Here is a 19,867-nt window from a genome sequence, read left to right on the forward strand (position 1 = left end):
ATAGGTTAAGTTCATGCAAAACAATCTCATCTGTTTATTTTAAATTCAAACTTGAAGGATCTCATTACAGGAACTTACCATTTTACAGTCAATCGTAAACCAGCAGTATCAGGAGGTGAACATAAATGAAGCTTTTCTCTCTCTCCCTTCACTAGTGAGTTTAATTGGTAGAGTCTGGAAGTGAGGTCATTGCTAACTGAGTGTGGGGAGAAAAATTTAAATTCAATCTGCAAGGGAGAACAGTTAGTGTGTGAGAGAGGGCAGTTAGTGAAGGAGAGACTGAGAAGAGAGCAGTTAGTGAAGGAGTGACTGAAACACAGAGAGAGAGAGAGAGCGAGAGACAGAGAGTTAGTGAAGGAAAGACTGAAACAGGGAGAGGGAGAGAGCAGTTTGTGAAGGAAAGACTGAATGAGAGAGAAAGAAAGAGAGGGAGTTAGTGAAGGAGAGACTGAAACAGAGAGAGAGAGAGCAGTTAGTGAAGGAAAGACTGAACGAGAGTGAGAGAGAGGGATAGTGAAGGAGAGACTGAAACAGGGAGAGAGAGAGAGAAAGGGCAGTTAGTGAAGGAGAGACTGAACGAGAGTGAGAGAGAGGGATAGTGAAGGAGAGACTGAACGAGATTGAGAGAGAGGGATAGTGAAGGAGAGACTGAAACAGGGAGAGAGAGAGAGAGGGCAGTTAGTGAAGGAGAGACTGAACGAGAGTGAGAGAGAGGGATAGTGAAGGAGAGACTGAAACAGGGAGAGAGAGAGAGAGAGGGCAGTTAGTGAAGGAGAGACTGAAACAGGGAGAGAGAGAGGGCAGTTAGTGAAGGAGAGACTGAAACAAGGAGAGAGAGAGGGCAGTTAGTGAAGGAGAGACTGAAACAGGGCGAGAGAGAGGGCAGTTAGTGAAGGAGAGACTGAAACAGGGCGAGAGAGAGGGCAGTTAGTGAAGGAGAGACTGAAACAGGGCGAGAGAGAGGGCAGTTAGTGAAGGAGAGACTGAAACAGGGCGAGAGAGAGGGCAGTTAGTGAAGGAGAGACTGAAACAGGGCGAGAGAGAGGGCAGTAAGTGAAGGAGAGACTGAAACAGGGAGAGAAAGGGCTGTCAGCGAAGGAGAGACAGAGAGAGAAAGGGCAGTTAGTGAAGAAGAGACTGAAAGAGAGAGAGAGGGAGCAGTTAGTGAAGGAGAGACTGAAAGAGAGTGAGGGGGCAGTTAGTAGAGGACATAAAGATTCAAACTTAGTTTGTGAGAGATAGGAAGCCAGAGAGAGACAGCAAAACTCAAGTCTGAGAAAGAATAGTTAGTGAGTGTAGGCATTCAAACCAAGAGAGAGGGACTGACATTCATATTCAGAGAGACAGGAAATAGTTAAATGCCAGACCCAAACTGAGGGATTTGCAGCCAAGGCAGTGAGGAGTTCATTTCTCTGCTTGTCTCTCTTTCTTTCTGTCTCTGAAATCCTGTTCCCAGTGTGTGTGGACCAGTTTCTCCAAAGGCCACAGATTATAATATATGATTCACACGAAGTTAAAGAAGAGTTTGAGAGTTGTTTTGTGTAGACGCTTTGAGAGATATTTTCACCCCACTCCAGAGGAAATGGCTTCAGTGCACGAGTGCTGAGAGGCTGCTAAATTCAAGGGTGAGTAACATGTGTTGTCTGCTGACTTGAAGACTTGGCTTTTGTTCACTGTTTGCACGAGGCAGGGGTGACAGATAAATCCTTGAAGCTCTTCAGCGAGGGCCTGTTGCTTCCAGCACAGTACTGAAGTCAGGCAGCTCTTCTTGCTCTGTTTACATTGTTCCGAGGCTCTAGAAAAGAGGAAAGCCTGTTACTGGTGTGTGTATGTGGAAGCAAAACTCCAACTACAGATCCCACTACACAATAAGTCAATGAGGCTGGAAGAAAAGCCACAACAAAAGGTATTTCACATTTTTCTTTTGGTGCAGTGACTTTGTCACTTGTGAGAGACTGGCTCAATCTGAACCCGTGAGAAGAGAAAGGTGATTCAGGATTTGCCACCCATTCTCCAATGGAGTATCCATGTCTCTGGCATTGAGCCCAAGATGGTACCAGGGAACATGTGCCAGCATCATTTTAAGAGGAATATTCTGGAAATCTTATAAAATAAGATTGCTCTGAGTATTGAGCCACATCCATTTGTTTCACTGCCTGTATTCCTGACAACACGTGATAAACGCAGACTGTGTTGCTGTTTGCTTCCTTTGCTGTCTATTCAGTAGATTGGCAGCAGGGTTAATTCTATCTGATATGATTTCATATTGAGTTCACAAAGATAAACACAGGGGACCATTCAGTCCATCTACATCATCCTTCCATAAAAACAATAACTGCCATCTCAATAGTTTTTTATATCCACCTCTTGCTCACCAGGATATCGAACGGGTACTGACCGCTTTGTGTGAAGAAGTGCTTCCTGACAAGTTTGTCAGTTTGTACGTATGCCCCCGCGGTTGTGGTTTGCCTGACGTAGTGCTCAGGATTAACCTTTTCTATTCCCTTTGAGTCTCTCGTATCCTCCAAAGGGACCTCCTCATTCGTCGCCTTTTCAAGATGGAAGATTCCCAAGTTTTTCTAACCTCATCTCAGAGCTCGGTTCTCCCATCACCAGGAGTTAGATCGACCTCCTGGACATTTCCCTGCACTCTTTCAAGGGTCCCTTGTGCCTTCAGTGACCAGAATGAATGCAGTGCTCAGTAGACTGACAGACCAGAGCATCGCAAGGAAAAGGCTTGCATTTCTATAGTGCCTTTTACACCCTTAGGACGTCTTAAAGCACTTTACAGCCAATGAAGTACTTTTTCAAGCGTAGTCACGATTGTAATGTAGGAAATGTGGCAGCCAATTTGCACACAGCAAGCTCCCACAAACAGCAATGTGATAATGGTCAGATCTGTTCTGTGATGTTGATTGAGTTGGACACCAAGGAGAACTCTCCCATTCTTGAGTATTGTTGAAAAAAGAGACATGCTGTCGAAGATTTTTGTCTTGCACACATCAGGACAGGTGCAAGAATGTCAAATTTCAAAGGGTGCCGATTAGTTGGCAAGTGGACTGTGATTGAGGTGTTTCCCTGGGGAATGCACCAGGGAACAGTTATTCCCCTGTTATTTCCCAGCTGATGTTACTACTGGATGAGTCAGATCCCATAAGACCATAAGACAGAGGAGCAGAAATTAGGCCATTCGGCCCATCGTGTCTGCTCCGCCATTCAATCATGGCTGATAAGTTTCTCAACCCCATTCTCCCGTCTTCTCCCCGTAACCTTTGATCCCCTTACCAATCAAGAACCTATCTATCTCGGTCTTAAATACACTCAATGACCTGGCCTCCACAGCCTTCTGTGACAACGAATTCCATAGATTCACCACTCTCTGGCTAAAGAGGTTTCTCCTCATCTCTGTTCTAAAAGGTCTTCCCTTTACTCTGAGGCTGTGCCCTCGGGTCCTAGTCTCTCCTACTAATGGAAACATCTTCCCCACGTCCACTCTATCCAGGCCTTTCAGTATTCTGTAAGTTTCAATCAGATCCCCCCTCATCCTTCTAAGCTCCATCGAGTATAGACCCAGAGTCCTCAAACGTTCCTCATATGTTAAGCCTTTCATTCCTGGGATCATTCTCGTGAACCTCCTCTGGACCCTCTCCCAGGGTGGAACCTGGCTTGATAGATCCTAACTTTTATTTTTTTGTTTAGAAATGTGGAGGGCAGCTACTGAACAGAGTCACAGGAGTCTGCTGATGACCTTTTAACAAAAGAATAAAACATTTATTAAACAAGAAAAGATGTACTATACTCTACTAGTATAGTAGACTATATAGACTATAGTATATACCATACTCTACTACTCTACTCTACTATACGCTACTCCTTCACCCCAACTATACCTTTACAGATATGTATACAAATTCGTAAACGTTATACAGGTTACAAAATCTATCTTATACTCTAATGTTCACAGTAAGCACACAGTCCATGTAAACTAATGGGCGAACTGTGGTCAGACACACCACGCTCCAAAACCAAGCTTCTATCAATTTCTCATCGGCCCCCCAGATGCTTGTCACACAGTGAGCCAACTGGTCTCGCCAAAATGCTGTCTTTCCCACAAGGGCTTCCAATCTCCATGTTCAATGAACTCGCCCTGGAATTCTCTCCCAAACGGCGCTTTCTCTCGGGCATCTCCAATCAGGATCCACCTCCAGGGTTTCAACCTCTCTTTCCGAGGTTCCTTTCCTCTGGATCTCTATGTGCATTCAATCTTCACCTTCCACATGCACACTCAGATACTCAGCTGTGTCAAGCAGAACACCACTGCCCCAAAGGCCCACAGTAAGGAGTCACTGACCTTTGGCTGTTTCCTCAGGTCTTCTGGCATCTTGCAAGCCCACCTCAATCCAAGTTTGCTCCCTGGAGCTCTGTCTTTTTAATTCAGAGCCTTTTTCTCTGCTCCTCACCTCTTAACTTCACCTAACAGGATCTGTTTCAGATTCCTGTCCTCATCCCTTAACTTGACTGTCTTCCTAGGACCTCTTCCTGTCCCACTTTCTGGTTTGGGACGACTTCTTTGTTTTGGGACCTGCTCCTAGTCCCTCTTCTGTGTCTAGCTTCTTCTGTCACTTTCTTCCAAATGGTGTTTTCTTCTAGGTCACCTGACCCTCTTTTCCCACTGTTTCACTTTTGGATCGTCTTTTCCTTTTGCACAGGTGCAGAGCTGGCTTCCAACCTGGAATTAAAAAAAAAAAGAACTGTGCATGTGCGTAGGGCCATTTACCGGCCTGAAGAAGTGCATGTGCAGCCATTTCCCAGCTGGCACATGCACAGACCCACCAAAGATCATTTAAAAAAAGAATGATCTGCGCACGTGCAGCCATCCTACGGCCGGTGCATGTGCGGAGACTGCTGGGGCCCGATATCTCCGTTTTCAAAAGAAGTTTTTTTTTCCTTTCTCTTTGGGGTTCATCACACCCCAAACAAAAGCTTGGGGAATGCCCTGGTGCATTCTCCATGGCAACATTAGTGATGATGGTGGTGACGGCGGTGACAGTGACGGTTTGGCGGCTGTGTTGGTGGTGACTTCGATGATGGCGGTGGCATTGACGATGGTGTTGGCGGTGACAGTGACAGTTTGGCAGCTGTGTTGGTGGTAGTGATAGCAGTGCAGGTGGCGTTGGCAGCGGTGATGGTGTTAGCAGCAGTGGTGTTGGTACTGCTGATGTTAGCAGTGGTGATGGTGGTGTTAGTAGCAGTGATGTTGGCAGTGCTGGTGATGGTAGTAGTGATGGCGTTGGCAGCGGTTGTGGTGTTAGCAGCAGTGGTGTTGGCAGTGCTGGTGATGGTAGTAGTGATGGCGTTGGCAGCAGTTGTGGTGTTGCCAGTGACAGTGGTAGTGGCGGTGTTGGTGAAGGCAGTTGTTCTGGTGTTACCAGTGACAGTGGTAGCGGCGGTGTTGGTGAAGGCAGTGGTTGTGGTGTTGCCAGTGACAGTGGTAGTGGCGGTGTTGGTGAAGGCAGTGGTTCTGGTGTTGGCTGTGACAGTGGTAGTGGCGGTGTTGGTGAAGGCAGTGGTTCTGGTGTTGCCAGTGACAGTGGTAGTGGCGGTGTTGGTGAAGGCAGTGGTTCTGGTGTTGCCAGTGACAGTGGTAGTGGCGGTGTTGGTGAAGGCAGCGGTTGTGGTGTTGCCAGTGACAGTGGTAGTGGCGGTGTTGGTGAAGGCAGTGGTTCTGGTGTTGGCTGTGATAATAACAACATATCTGGAAAAGTTCAGCAGCTGAGCCCAACCAACAAAAAAAAAACTTGCCCACACTAAAATGTCTCGCTGTGGAAAAACTCCATCGCAAAATAAAACTCACAGCAAGTCTCGATTAACAATTTATTCTGTCCACTTCTGTCAAATTTGAGAAACATTTTGTTCAGTCAGCACTGACTGAAAGTGGTTGGTGGGCATGACTTTTGGGGAACTGAAATAACATTAAAAGACATACAGCGATGGAATCAGTGATTATTCAGCATTAAGAGTGTTTGTTAACTCGAACTTTTCAAAAAAAAAAGCTTCTGATAAGCCAAATATTTTTACTAGACAAAGGAAGCAGTGCAAAAACCAGGCTTTGACATGAAGCGGAGTTAGTCACTTGAAACGGCAGGAAAGCACTGATAAGTATATTGTGATCACGAAGCTCCTGATTAGTTTAATGAGAAACTTTATCTCCGGGACATTTCCACTGCAGTTATACAAACTGACCAGATTGAAACCAGTCTGTGCAGTGAGTGAGGATTTTCAACCACCCTCTGCAGTCATAAGAGCTGTGAATGAGCTCGTTGTGGACTCTGTAACTTTTCTTAACTCTTGCTTTCCTCCTTCAAGGCCCTCCTCAGAACCGACCCTCTTTGAACAAGCTTTTGGCCACCTGGTCTAATATCTCCTTATGTGACTTGGTGTCAAATTTTATGATACCCCTGTGAAGCGACTGGGGACATTTTACTATGCTAAAGGCACTATGTAAATGTAAGTTGTTGTTGCTGCCTACAGTCTGACTTTGAAGTAACCAGTTTTTAATTATATTCTCAAGCTAAAATATTTGAAATGCTTTCGTCTCGGTGTTCTACTCTTGTCTCCACTCCTCCTATGAAGGTGCCAACTAGTGCTGAGGTTGTGGGGTGGAGCAGGGAGTGGGAGATCAAGGGGGGAGGTTACAGCCCTGTGAGTACCAGGCACCCATTGGTATCTCCCAAATGTCATCCTTCATGTAGGCTATTCCACCATGAGGGAATCACAACTGACCCCTGCCGATGTGCTTTCCAGCAGAGGTCATTGGAAATAGGTGATCTTCATGATGGAGGGGGGGAGAGGAGAATGTGTGAAGAAGCCCAGCTTGAGATTGGCTGCTTATCTTTGTCTCCTTTTGTTAAGCAAGTGGCACTGAGGCCAAGAGCGGTGCCCTACACCTATGATCAGTGAACCCAGCACAGATCAGGGACGGAAACAATACCTGGGGCAATGATGCACGAAGGCAAAGCAGGTCTGTTTTGGCACAGAAGGCCAGGTTAGAAAATTGTCTGGTTTTAGTATTTCAAAGGCTGTTGAACCATTAACACGCAATTCCACATCAGAAGGGGCACTTAGCATTGAAATAAAACTTTTGTTCAAAAAAAAAAGAGAATGATCAAGAGTAGGAAAAGCAAAACTGTAATCTGATTCAGAAGGACCCTGTGGCCTGTGCAACAGACCCACAAGGTGGGACCTCGAGGCCTGTACAGCAGGCCCCTGCACACTAGCACTGGATTACTGCTTTGGGTTTACTTTGTTCTTTGCAAGTTATGGCTGTTGTTGATTTCGGTGTCATTGATTTGTGATATTGACACTATTGTGGGTTGGCGGAAATGATTCTGACATTGTTACTGCAAATGTCCTCAGTCTGCAGCTCATTGCCAGGGACTTGTGCGATCAAGTTTAATAAGCACCCTTTCTGATTTTGCCAATCTTCTCCTCCTCTCCTGAAGGTATTGACTGGTGCTGGGCTCCAGTTCCACAGGCACCAACCATCTCTCAGGTATCTTGCTGCGCCATTCTTCACAGAGGGCATAGATAGCCAGTGTTTGGCTATGGGGCTGTCACAGTTCACCCGCTTCATCCAACTTCCACATCTGCTTACTTTCCAATTGACAGTCACTAGCAAGCAATTGGGAATGGGAAACAAACTGATGTTCACCGCCAGTGCCCCCACCGCGCCGCCCCTCACCCCAGGGTCACCGAGGTAAATTGGAGCAATCCCAGCTGTGCCCAGTTGATATCTGCTACATCACCCCAGAGTAGCACTGTCCAGCTAAATATTGGAAAGACCAAAGGCATTGTCTTCATGCAGTCCCTGCCACAAACTCCATTGCCCAATCACTGACTCAAGCCCACTCCCTGGCAACTGTCTTGAGGTTGAACCAGACTGTTTGCAATCTTGGTCTCATACCTGACCTCGGGTTGGGCTTCTGCACTTATGCCCTCCATCATGAAGACCACCTATTTCCACCTCCGAAACATTGCCTGGCTTTGTCCCTGTCTCAGCTTATGTGCTGCTGAAACCTTCATCCACGTCTTTATCATCTCTGGACTTGCTATTCCAATGCACTATTAGCCAGCCTCCCATCTGTCACCATCCAGAAACTTCAGCTCGTCCAAAACTCTGTTGCCTGTGTCCCTCTGCGCCATGTCCCTTTCATCCCTGTGCTGGCTGACTTACTTTGGCCCCCACTTAAATAATGTCACAATTTAAAAATTCCCATCCTGGTTTTCAAATCCCTCTGTGTCCTCGCCCCTCCCTATCTCTGTAATCTCCTCCAGCCCCACATCTTTCTGAGTTCTCTGCGCTCCTCTAATTCTGGCCTCTTGAGAATCCCCCGATTTCTTCAGTTGCCTTGGCCCGAAATTCTGTGATTCCCTCCTGAAACCTCTCTGCCTCCCTCTCCTCCTTTTAAGAAGCTTCTTTAAACCTACCTCTTTGACCGAGCTTTTGGTCACCCGTCCCAATATCTCTTTTTGCGGCTCGAGAGTTGAATTTTGTTTGGTAACTGCTCCTGTGAAGCACCACGGGAGGTTTGACTGAGGTAAAGGCGCTATATAAATGCAAGTTGCTGTTATTGTGTTTGGATGTTACTTTTCTGACAACCACGAATTCTCTCGAGTCGTTGCATTACTTATTTGCATCATTTTGAGCAATGCCACAGTTTTAATGCGCCAAGTGTTTGAGTTTGAATATGATGTATGTCTGCAAGTTTCCAGTTGGGGGATGGTTGGAGGTGGGGTGGGGGCAGAAGGTGGGGTGGGGGCAGAGGTGCAGGATGAAGGAAGTTAAGCATATGGAGGATCTTGTGCCTCCTTAATTGATTTCAGAAAGCAGCTCATTCCCTCTTGACCTCAGTCCCTTCACAAGCAGAAACCCTTCTGATGACTATGGAAACAATTATGAGCCAAGACATTTAAAAAAAAATCTGGCACAAAGATTGCTGCAGAGAAACTTCAAGAGACATAATGTTCTGTGGTTTGATAGTTCTTAACTTCTACTCTATAATCAGTATTACAGACGTTGCAGAAAGCTTCAGTGAATAATGTGCATATTTTCAAAGCTGCAATGAAGAATCCTGTTCCTGAGTTTTTGGCTTAAGCTACACTGTTTCAGAAGATAACTCCATTTTTTTTTTGTCATTCTTCCATCCCCTCCCTGGCCACTTTATTGTTCTCCTCTTCCCTGTGCTAGCTGTCGCCAGGGTGAAATCTCGTGGTGTCCTCCAGTCGTGCCATTCTTATGTGAGTATAGACGGTGAGTGTGGTTGGGCTATTCGACTGTAGCGTGAATTGTGGTGATGCCAGATCCAAGGATCCTCGCCGTAAATCGTCACTGGGAGCAAACCGGCGCTGAAACCTGGGTCAGGGTAGCATGGTGCTGCATCAGGCGTTAGAGTGGGTGCAAAAATGATTGACCAGAATGGTTCCAGGGTTGAGGGGTTCAGTTAGGTGGATAGATTGGGGAAGGGGGAAAAGGGCAGTGAGTGGGACCATAAAACAAAGCCAGAAAATGCTCTCCACAGATGCTACTAGACCTGCTGAGTTTTTCCAGCATTTTCTGTTTTTGTTTCAGATTTCCAGCATCCACAGTATTTTGCTTTTATCTTAGTGAGTGGGACTAGTTGAGTTGCTCCGGCAGAGAACAGGCATGGAAATGATGGGCTGAACGGCCTCCTTCTGTGCTGTAGGCATTCTATGATTCAACTTACCCACTGAGCCACTGGCAGAAGCTTTTGGTAAAGTTTTGTTCAAAACAACCATTTGAAGTCTTATCAATTGCTTGCTACAAGTTGAGGCAGGTGGTCAGCCAGAGTGCAGACTTACCCTTTTGCTGTGTTTAACTTCTGAAGTTGTTGAACTCAAATGCTAAAGCCGGAGAGTTGTAAAGTAGAATGATGAGGACATCGTGAGTGTGGGAGTGGAGCGGAGAATCAACATGACAAGGAGCTCAGGGTGGCACTCGCAGACTGAACAAATGCAAGTGCAGGAGATGCCACAGCTGCCCTTTCACCTCCTCCTGCGTCACCATCCAGGGCCTCAAACACTCCTTTCAGGTGAAACACTGATTTACTTATACGTCTTCAATATCAGTACACTGCCTGTTCACTGTGTGGTCTCCTCATTGTCTAACTTCCCCTTGGTTCTGTTCCTTATATAAGCTGTTCATCTGTAATATCGTCTGACAAAAGGTGATCAATCTGAAACTTTGATCCTTACCTTCCTCTCTCCACAGAAGTTGGTTGACCTGCTGAGTGTTTCCACTATTTTCTGGTTTTATTTTGAATTTGCAGAATTCCCAATATTTTAAGTCTGATGATGCCTCATGTTGTCCCATTGCATCCAAGTGCAGGGGATACAGAGATGTCAAACTTTATTTGATAATCACTCCTGTAAAGCACCTTGGGATGTGTTACTATGTTTGAAGACACTATATAAATATTGTTGATTTGGGGAAGGGGTGGGGAGCAGTGAAAAGCTGCCTCTTAGGTACTGTGACATCTCTACAGCATCCAGATAGAGGATGGGGTGAGGGGTATTTGCAAAGCTTGTTCAAGGGCGATTTTTCAACTGTTTAATGCCTTGGTTTGAGTGAGTACAAAAGGATATTTGATAACATGAATTGAGTTATTCAAGGCTTACTCCAAGACAAGGATGAAATAAATTAAGCTGGATATTTCTGTAAACGAAGCTGGGTCCACAAATACAGGAACCCAGGTTGCTGAGATGAAAAGACTGGCTGTTGACGCCTCATTCAGTAAAGACACCACGCAACTGAACCATACAGATATAGAGCCTCAAGTTACCATTGCAATCTCTGACGCCAAGCGGAGAGGGGTTGGGTTGGGAGGAGGAGGGTGACTATAGGAATGCTACAATTGGCCTCAGTACCCGAATGAGGGGAGGGGGAAAATCAGTCAGGGTTCCCGCTCCTACTGGGTAGCACGTGTCATAACATAAGAAATAGGAGTAGGCCATTCAGCTCCTTCAGCCTGCTCTGCCACTCACTGATCTTCTACCACAATTCACTTTCCCCCTACCTCTTGATTCCCTTAGTGTCTAAGGTGAGGGCAGAATCAGGCTTTACAATGATGCATTCCATGGTTGAGCAGCCTACGAACACTCACTGTCCAGGCTTAGTGCTCCTCACCAGACTAGACTAGTAATCCAGAGGCCCAGCTAATGGTATGGGGACATGGATTCAAATCCAACCAGGGTATCTGGTGGAATTTAAACTCAATTAATAAATTTGGAATGTAAAAAAAGCTAGTATCAGTATTGGTGACGATGGCAACCACTATTGATTATTGTAAAAACTCATCTGGTTCACGAATGTCCTTTAGGAAAGGAAATCTGCCGTCCTTAATGGTTTGGCCTACATGTGACTCCAGACCCAGACCCAGAGTAATGTGGTTGACTCTGAACTGGCCTAGCAAGCCACTCAGTTCAAGGTCAATTAGAGATGGGCAACAAATGCTGGCCTTGCCAGTGACACCCACATCCCATGAAAGAATAAAAAAAAGCATCCCTTGCAGGATGACAAAAACGAATGTGTCAGCCAGTCCGTTTTAATCTCTTTTTTTGTTGTTGTTACATTGTTTCAGTATAGTGGCACAGGATTAAGTTGTGTTTCGGTTTATAAACAGTAACGGGATGATATTTCCTGTGCAGTATCATCTCATTCTTTTTAAAAGCATTTATTTCAAGATGTTGCTAACTTGTTAAAATAAAGTTACGAACAGGCAAACTGGGGCAGCTGAGTTATCAAGACCAGCATTGAGATGCAATGACCACTGCAATTCTTAAGTGGCTTGCGTTGGCAGCAGATAGAAAGAGATAGAAACTGAGAGGGGAAAAAGGCACAAAATCAATCCAAAATGAAGAATTGAAGACTTATGGTTGGCCAGGTTGAGGTTGGGGAAACAAGAAAAAAAAATCCATTATCCCCATTTGAAGAGTCTACATTAGAAGCGATGATTCTGGGAAGATGTGAAGGCTTTAGAGAGGGTGCAGAGATGAGTGGCTTCAGTTACGTAGATATGTTGGAGAAACTGGGACTGTTCTCCTTGGAAAAGAGGTTGAGAGGAAATTTGATAAAGGTGTTCAAAATCATGAGGGGTCTGGACAGATAGAGGCAAAATTATGTTGGCAGAAGGATTGAGAACCAGATAACACTGAAGGTGAATGGCCTGAAGCAATGGTGACAGCAAAAGGAAATCTTTTTTGCGCAGCGAGTGGTTAGGATCTGGAATGCACTGCCCGAGAGTATGGTGGAGGCAGGGTCAATCGAGGCCTTCAGAAGGGAATTGGATAATTATCTGGAAAGGCTACTGGGAAAAGGCAGGGGAGTGACACGAGGCAAGTTGCTCTTGCAGAGAGTCAGCATGGACACAATGGGCCAAATGGCCTCCTTCTGGGGGTGGGGGGGGGGAAGGCAGGGGGGTGGGATGAAGGGAATTGCTCTTGCAGAGAGCCGACACAAACACGATAGGCTGAATGGCCTCCTTCCGTGCTGCAACCATTCTATGATTCTATGAACTAAAGAGGAGTCTTTAGTAACAGGAGGAGGCCATTCTGCCCCTCAAGCCTATTCTGCAATTCAACTGGATCATGGCTGATCTGTACCTCAACTCTATTTGCCTGCATTTGTTCCATTTCCCTTGCTACCTTTATCCAACAAAGGTCAGTTTTAAAAGTTCCAATTATCATAGAAACATAGAAAATAGGAGCAGGAGTAGGTCATTCGGCCCTTCGAGCCTCTCCACCATTCAATATGATCATGGCTGATCCTCTATCCCAACGCCGTACTCCCGCTCTCTCCCCATACCCCTTAACACCTTTAGAGTCCAGAAATCTACCTATCTCCTTCTTAAATATATTCAGTGACTTGACCTCCACAGCCCCCTGTGGTAGAGAATTCCACAGGTTCACCACTCTCTGAATGAAAAGGTTTCTCCTCATCTCAGTCCTAAATGGGCTACCCCATATCCTGAAACTGTGACCCCCCCAGCCAGAGGAAATATCATCCCTACATTCGGTCTGTCCATCCCTGCCTAATCGGCCCAATCTCTCCTCATACGACAATCCTGCCATCCCAGGAATCAGCCTGGTGAACCTTCGCTGCACTCCCTTTATGGCAAGTATATTCTTTCTTAGGTAAGGAGACCAAAATTGCACACACGACTCCAGGTGTAGTCTAAGGCCACGTACAGCTGTAGTTAAGACATCCTTGCTCCTGGGCTCAAATCCTCTCACAATGAAGGCTATTTGCTTTCTTAACTGCTTGCTGCACCTACATGCTTGCTTTCAGTGATTGATGTACAAAGACTCCCAGGTCCCTTTGTACATCAACATTTCCCAATCTATCACCATTTAAATAATACTCTGCCATTCTGTTTTTCCTGCCGAAGTGGATGAGTTCACACTTATCCACGTTATACTGCATCTGCCATGTATTTGCCCACTCACCCAACCTGTCTAAATTGCCTTGAAGCCTCTTAACACCCTCATCGCTCACATTCCCACCAAGTTTCCTGTCGTCAGCAAACTTGGAAATATTACATTTGGTTCCCTCATCCAAATCATTGATATATATTGTGAATAGCTGGGGCCCAAGCACTGATCCCTGCACTACCCCACTAGTCACCCCCTGCCTCATTTATTCCTCCTCTCTGTTTCCTGTCTGCTAACCAATTCTCAATCCATGCCAATATATTATCCCCAATTCCATGTGCTTTAATTTTGCACACTAACCTCTCATGTGGGACTTTATCAAAAGCTTTCTGAAAATCCAAATATACCACACCCACTGGTTCTCCCTTATCTATTCTGCTAGTTACATCCTCAAAAAACTCCAGTAGGTCTGTCAAACATTTTCCCTTTCATAAATCCATGTTGACTTTGTCTAATCCTGTTGATATTTTCCAAGTGTCCTGTGATCACATCCTTTATAATAGACTTTAGCATTTTCCCTCCTACTGAGGTTAGGCTAACTGGTCTGTAATTTGCTGTTTTCTCCCTCCCTCCTTTTTTAAATAGTGGGGTTACATTTTCCACCCTTCAATCTGCCGGGACTGTTCCAGAATCTACAGAATTTTGGAAGGTGACAACCAACGCATCCACTATTCCCATGGCCAACTCCTTTAGTAACCTGGGATGTAGATTATTGGGCTCTGGGATTTATCGGCTTTCAGTTCCATTAATTTCTCCAGCACTGTTGTTTGAGTAATACTAAACGTATTACTAAATACTTTGGCACCCTTGTTACATGCATCTCTATTTCCTGCTTAATGCCATCCCCTACCTTACCACTACTGTTTGGAGGCCTCTAGACAACTCCCACTAATGTTTTCTGCCGTTTGTTGCTTCTGAGCTCTGACCCAGAGTGATTCTACATCTAGATTTTCTGAGCCAATATCCTCTCTCACTATCGCACTGATTTCATCCTTAACTAACAACACCACGCCACCTCCTTTTTCTTTTTGCCTGTCCGTCCTAAATATCGAGTACCCTTGGATATTCAGTTCCCGGCCTTGGCCACCCTGCAGCCATGTCTCCGTAATCACAATCACATCATACCCTTTAACGTCTATTTGCACTGTTAATTCATCTATCTTATTGCGAGTGCTCTATGCATTCGGATACAGTGCCTTTAGATGTGTCTTTTTAACATTTTTACACTTTTTTTTGTTTTATGGCCCTATTTGCTGCTAGCCCTCGTTCCCTCTGCCTTCCAATTTTGCGTTCTACTTTTCTGCCTTTCATTCCTATCTTTCTTTCCCTCTCTTGTCTCCCCCCGCTCAGGTTCCCACCCCCCTGCCAATCTAGTTTAAACCCTCCCCCACAGTACTAGCAAATATCCCTGCGAGGATATTGGTCCCAGTCCAACTGGGGTGCAACTTGTCCAACTTGCACAGATCCCATCTTGCCCAGACCTGTACAAGCTGGACGGGTTGCACCCCAGCAGGACCAGGACCAATATCCTCACAGGGCTATTCGCTAGTACTGCAGTATCCACAGGCTTTAGGGGAGAGAGTTCCACAGTCCTTTGTGTGGTTTTGCATCCGTGGTTTGAAAAGTGACAAATTTTAATGCTGCAAAACAAGATGGCAATCTGAGTGTGCGGCTGTGTGATTTTTAAATACCATGTGCAATCCAAAAAAAAAAATCCAAAGTGTTACTACACGAAGAAACACTTAATTTCCCCCCCTTCCTATCCCCTCTGCACACCCCCGATCTCAGGTTCTGAGAGCTGTCAGGGAAATTTATAGACTGTGACAAATAACATTCCAGAGTAGAAACATGCAGGAAAGTATTATTGCAAGCATGGAAAAAAGTTTATTTTTCCCCTCAGGAATTTTTTCCATTCCTGTTTGTTACAAATTTGAGGCCTCGCACCACACTGTTAACAAGCTCCAGCGATTTGTCAAGAGGCAATTTCCCTCCTTGGCAAAAGCCACAGATGGTCTATCTATATAGATCTTCCAAAAAACAAAACTGGGCAGGATTTTTACCTCGTCGGCTGGGCCTGGGAGTGGTCACGAAACTGACCGCTGCCCACAATCGGGCCCTGACTGCAATTTCACGCTAGCGGGCCAGTTAACAGCCAGCCAGTGTGAATTGCGCGCTGGAATGCTGAGCGCTGCCTGGGTGGGGGTGGGAGGAGGGCGAGCGTGGGAGTTTGCACAGGCGCGCACACTAAAAGCTCCCCGGAGGCACAGAACTGCCTCAGGGAGCTGAGGAATTTTAAAAACATAAATGAAGAACTTTAAAATGTTAAAAACATGTTTATAAATGAGATTTAAACTTTAAAAAAAATTTTTAAATTCCTGTTGGAAACATCCCGCTCATGGATGAGGTTTCATAAAACATCCAAAGGCCGCCTGGCCAATTCGCCTGCCCGCCAACCGTAAGGTAGCGAAAAATTGCATTTAATTATTACTTTAATGGCCTTAATAGGCCTGGTAATTGTTGGTGGGCACGCTGCCAACTCCGGCAGGCACCTGCCGACCGAAATGTCGCGTGAGTGTGTGATGATGTCGGGACGCTCGCCCGACATCATCACGCATCATTTTACGCTCCAGCCTGTTGGGCGCACGCCCCCATGCCGGGCAAAATATCCTGGCCAATGTCGTCTTCCTCAATGTTGCACCCTGTCAGTTTATAAAAAGTACTTTCAGGTGATGGATTCACATCAGAGGTAGCTTACATGTTGCAGGCAAACAATGGGTTTGCATATTCCTAATTTTAATAGCTCCACTATTGATGGCTGTGCCTTCAGTTGCTTGGGCCCTTAACCTCTGGAATTCTCTCCCTAAATCTCTCCACCTCTCTCTTTCCTCCTTTTAAGATGCTCCTTAAAACCTACCTCTTTGACCACTCTTTTGGTCGCTTGTTTTAAAGTCTTCTTATGTAGCCTGATATCAAATTTTGTTTGATAATGCTCCTGAGAGCCTTGGGATGTTCACCACACTAAAGGCGCTATATAAATTCAAGTTGTATCCCTGAGAGTATAGAAGATTAAGGGGTGATCATCTTGAGATGCTTAAAATGATTAAGGGAATTGATAGGGTAGATAGAGAAACTATTTCCTTTGGTGGACGGAGCCCAGAACAAGGGGGCGGAACCTTAAAATTCGAGCCAGGCCATTCAGGGGTGATGTCAGGAGGTACTTCTTCACACAAAGGAGAGAGGGAATCTGGAACTCTCTCCCCCTAAAAAGCTGTTGAGGCTGTGGGGTCAAATGAAAATTTCAAAACTGAGATTGATAGATTTTGATAGACAGACTGGGTGACCGCTTTGCAGAACACCTTCGGTCTGTCCGCAAGCATTACCCAGACCTCCCTGTCGCTTGCCATTTTAACACTCCACCCTGCTCTCATGCCCACATGTCCATCCTTGGCCTGCTGCATTGTTCCAGCGAAGCTCAACGCAAACTGGAGGAACAACACCTCATCTTCCGACTAGGCACTTTACAGCCTTCCGGACTGAATATTGAGTTCAACAATTTTAGATCATGAACTCTCTCCTCCATCCCCACCCCCTTTCCGATCCCCCCCTTTTTTCCAATAATTTATATAGATTTTTCTTTTCCCACCTATTTCCTTTATTTTTAAATGTATTTCCATCCATTGTTTTATCTCTACCTTTTAGCCTATTTCGATTCCTTCATCCCACCCCACCCCCACTAGGGCTATCTGTACCTTGCTTGTCCTGCTTTCTACCCTTAGTTAGCACATTCCTTAGATAATATCACCACCTTCAACACCTCTTTGTCCTTTTGTCTGTGACATCTTTTGGTTATCTCCACCTATCACTGGCCCTCTATCCAGCTCTACTTGTCCCACCCCCCCTTAAACCAGCTTATATTTCACCTCTCCTATTTTTCCTTCGTTCTGATGAAGAGTCATACCGACTCGAAACGTTAACTGTGTTCCTCTCCGCAGATGCTGTCAGACCTGCTGAGTTTTTCCAGGTATTTTTGTTTTGGTAGATTTTTGTTAGGCAAGGGTATTGAAGGATAAGGCGACAAGGTGGCTAGACGGAGTTAGAAATACAGATCAGCCATGATCTAATTGGATTTCAGAACAGGCTAAAAGGGATGAACAGCTTCCTCCTGTTCCATTGTCCCTAAAACAAGTCTTATGCCTTCAACAGTGGATCCTCCATCCAGCTTTCATAGACATACGTTTGCGAAGAAATGCTGGGTTTACCTGCAGCTTAAGTTACAAGTCCATGTCCCACAGTACTTTCAATGTCCTTATTTATTTGCATATGTTGTAGGCTTATGTTTAGGAGCTTTTTTGAGTAGTTTGCTTTTTAAAAGCTTTTGCTAGCATTCCAGGTTGGCATGTGTGTGAATACTTTCTGAAACGGGGCTTCTTTGAGCGTGTGTTAAGCTTCAGGTACTCTAGCAACTACCAGTGTCAAATATGTCAGGCATCTGTCCAGGGCTCAGGCGTCTCCACAGCCATCTGTTCTCTCCCGAATATGGCAAGTCTCTCCAGTGAGCTTCATACTTTCCTAGATTGTCATTTGAAGTGTTCCTCGATGGGCTAGAGCCTTATTTTTGGATTTCCCACTAATAAACAAGGCTCACAAGCTGCTGCTGGCTGATGTCAAGTGGCACAGAGCAAAGGCGCAGATCCAACGTGACTCAAAGGCATTTGTGGTGTAGAATATTCCCCTTTTCAGTTCCAAGGGTGGAACCCACAATGAGGGAGCAACAAAAGGAAAAGGGGTGGCCGTTTTAAAGTCACAGCTTGTGATTTTTGTTCTTGCCTTTGGTGGTTTAGGAAAACTTTCTCCCCACCAACAGTTAAGAAAAAAAAGTTTTAATGACCTGTACAGGCTGCCTAACAAAAACTTGTAGCTGCCTCCAGTATGGACTCTTTCTATGCCGTAATAATGACGCTGACTCCTCCAGGAGCTGCCAGGAACAGCAGAGCCTTCAAACTGGGTCACCCACCCAGGTTGGACATACTCCTGCAGGCATTATCACATGACCCTCCTGCCTCCGACTTGTCCCACCCCCATGCTATTGCCATTGGCTGCCCGACATGTCCATTATTGCAGCACACCACCTTCCTTCTCCAATTGGAATGGGAACTCACTCTTGGTTACCCAATTGGATGATTCTTGACTGTCAATCAAACAGCCTGTCTTCCCACCCCACCCAACCCAGCCGCCACCTCCAACACCTTTATAACAAATCAACAGCAGTGTTCAAAGTAAATTGTAAAAGAGAACTTCTTTATAAAAAATGCTCTGATGATTTTTCTCTGGAGTTGCTGAAAACACCATCCAGGCGATCAGTCTCTAATTCCTGGAGACTCCAGGGTAGCCCTGGAGGGTTGGCAACACAGCCTCCAAAAGGTGCTGAATGAGGCCCATATCTTCAGGCAGGTCTTGGCATTCCTGGAGGCAGTGGCACCAACTCCACTGGCACTGAAGCTGGGTCTTGTCTCGGCTGGGTGGCACAGTTCAATGTGGGCACTGGCCTTGGATAATAACTGGCACGATTGCAATCAACAATGGCACAGCTGATCCATTGGCAATTCTTTTTCAGTGCAATTAGAGGGTGCCAATCCTCTAGGAATTAAACATCAATGTCCTGGGCACATGCTGCCGGCAAAAAGCCGGGAGAAAAATTCATTAGGGCATTAAAAAATGTTATTTTAAATTTTTAGCTGACCATTTTTTGTTAATTAGCTTTGAGGAATGGAGATGGGGGAGGAAAGGGGCTATTTGACCAAATGGGGCAGTTGGAGGCGAGAAGTCATGCGATTAAATCTCCAGGAATATGTCCAAGCAGAGTAGGCAACTGGCAGTGTGACAGCAGCTTGGTGTTATAGTGCCCTCTGGTCCCCATCGTTGGGGGAAGAGGCATGTCAGTTCAGAATGATCCCTGGCAAGAGCTGCTGATTTACCTTTTTTTCTCCTCTGGCAATCTCGTTGCTTTCTCTGTCAATGAGGTGCAGAATTCCCAACATGACCAGATTTGAATGGAAACAACTGTTGGAATCGAACTCGAGCGAATCTGGTGTAATTATGGCAGAGGAGCATGCCGAAATGGGGGGAATTTATCCCACGTTCACATATCTGGACCGTTTCTGATGCCAAGGCTGTAATTAATCCTCTCCCGCTGCTCAGTCCATTTTGATAGATTTACCCTTTCCTGGACGTATGTTACTCAGAGAGCTGTTAAAAGATTTGTTCTGGAGATGATGGTAAGCCAGTGCTTTACTGTCCAGCCTCGGTTGCCCTGATTAATAATAAGGCATATTGTGTGGGACTGACACCACGTGTAGGCCCA

The 19,867-nt window shown here is 45.6% G+C and overlaps 1 protein-coding gene across 2 annotated transcripts in view; it reads left to right on the plus strand.

The window, feature by feature from the left end:
- Window positions 1-288: 288 nt before the first annotated feature.
- Window positions 289-19,867, plus strand: part of LOC144672621 (transmembrane protein 198-like) — an 84,404-nt gene continuing 64,825 nt past the window's right edge. The window contains exons 1-2 of one of the 2 annotated variants that reach the window (XM_078534447.1): window positions 289-305; window positions 1,099-1,625. The gene's annotated coding sequence lies outside the window, so the exon portion shown is untranslated. Of the gene's footprint in view, window positions 306-1,098; window positions 1,626-6,976; window positions 7,046-19,867 lie in introns of those variants that run through there. The other variant, XM_078534448.1, reaches the window with a different exon arrangement.

This window comes from Cetorhinus maximus, chromosome X (assembly GCF_964194155.1).
Source record: "Cetorhinus maximus chromosome X, sCetMax3.hap1.1, whole genome shotgun sequence".
NCBI lineage: Eukaryota > Metazoa > Chordata > Chondrichthyes > Lamniformes > Cetorhinidae > Cetorhinus > Cetorhinus maximus.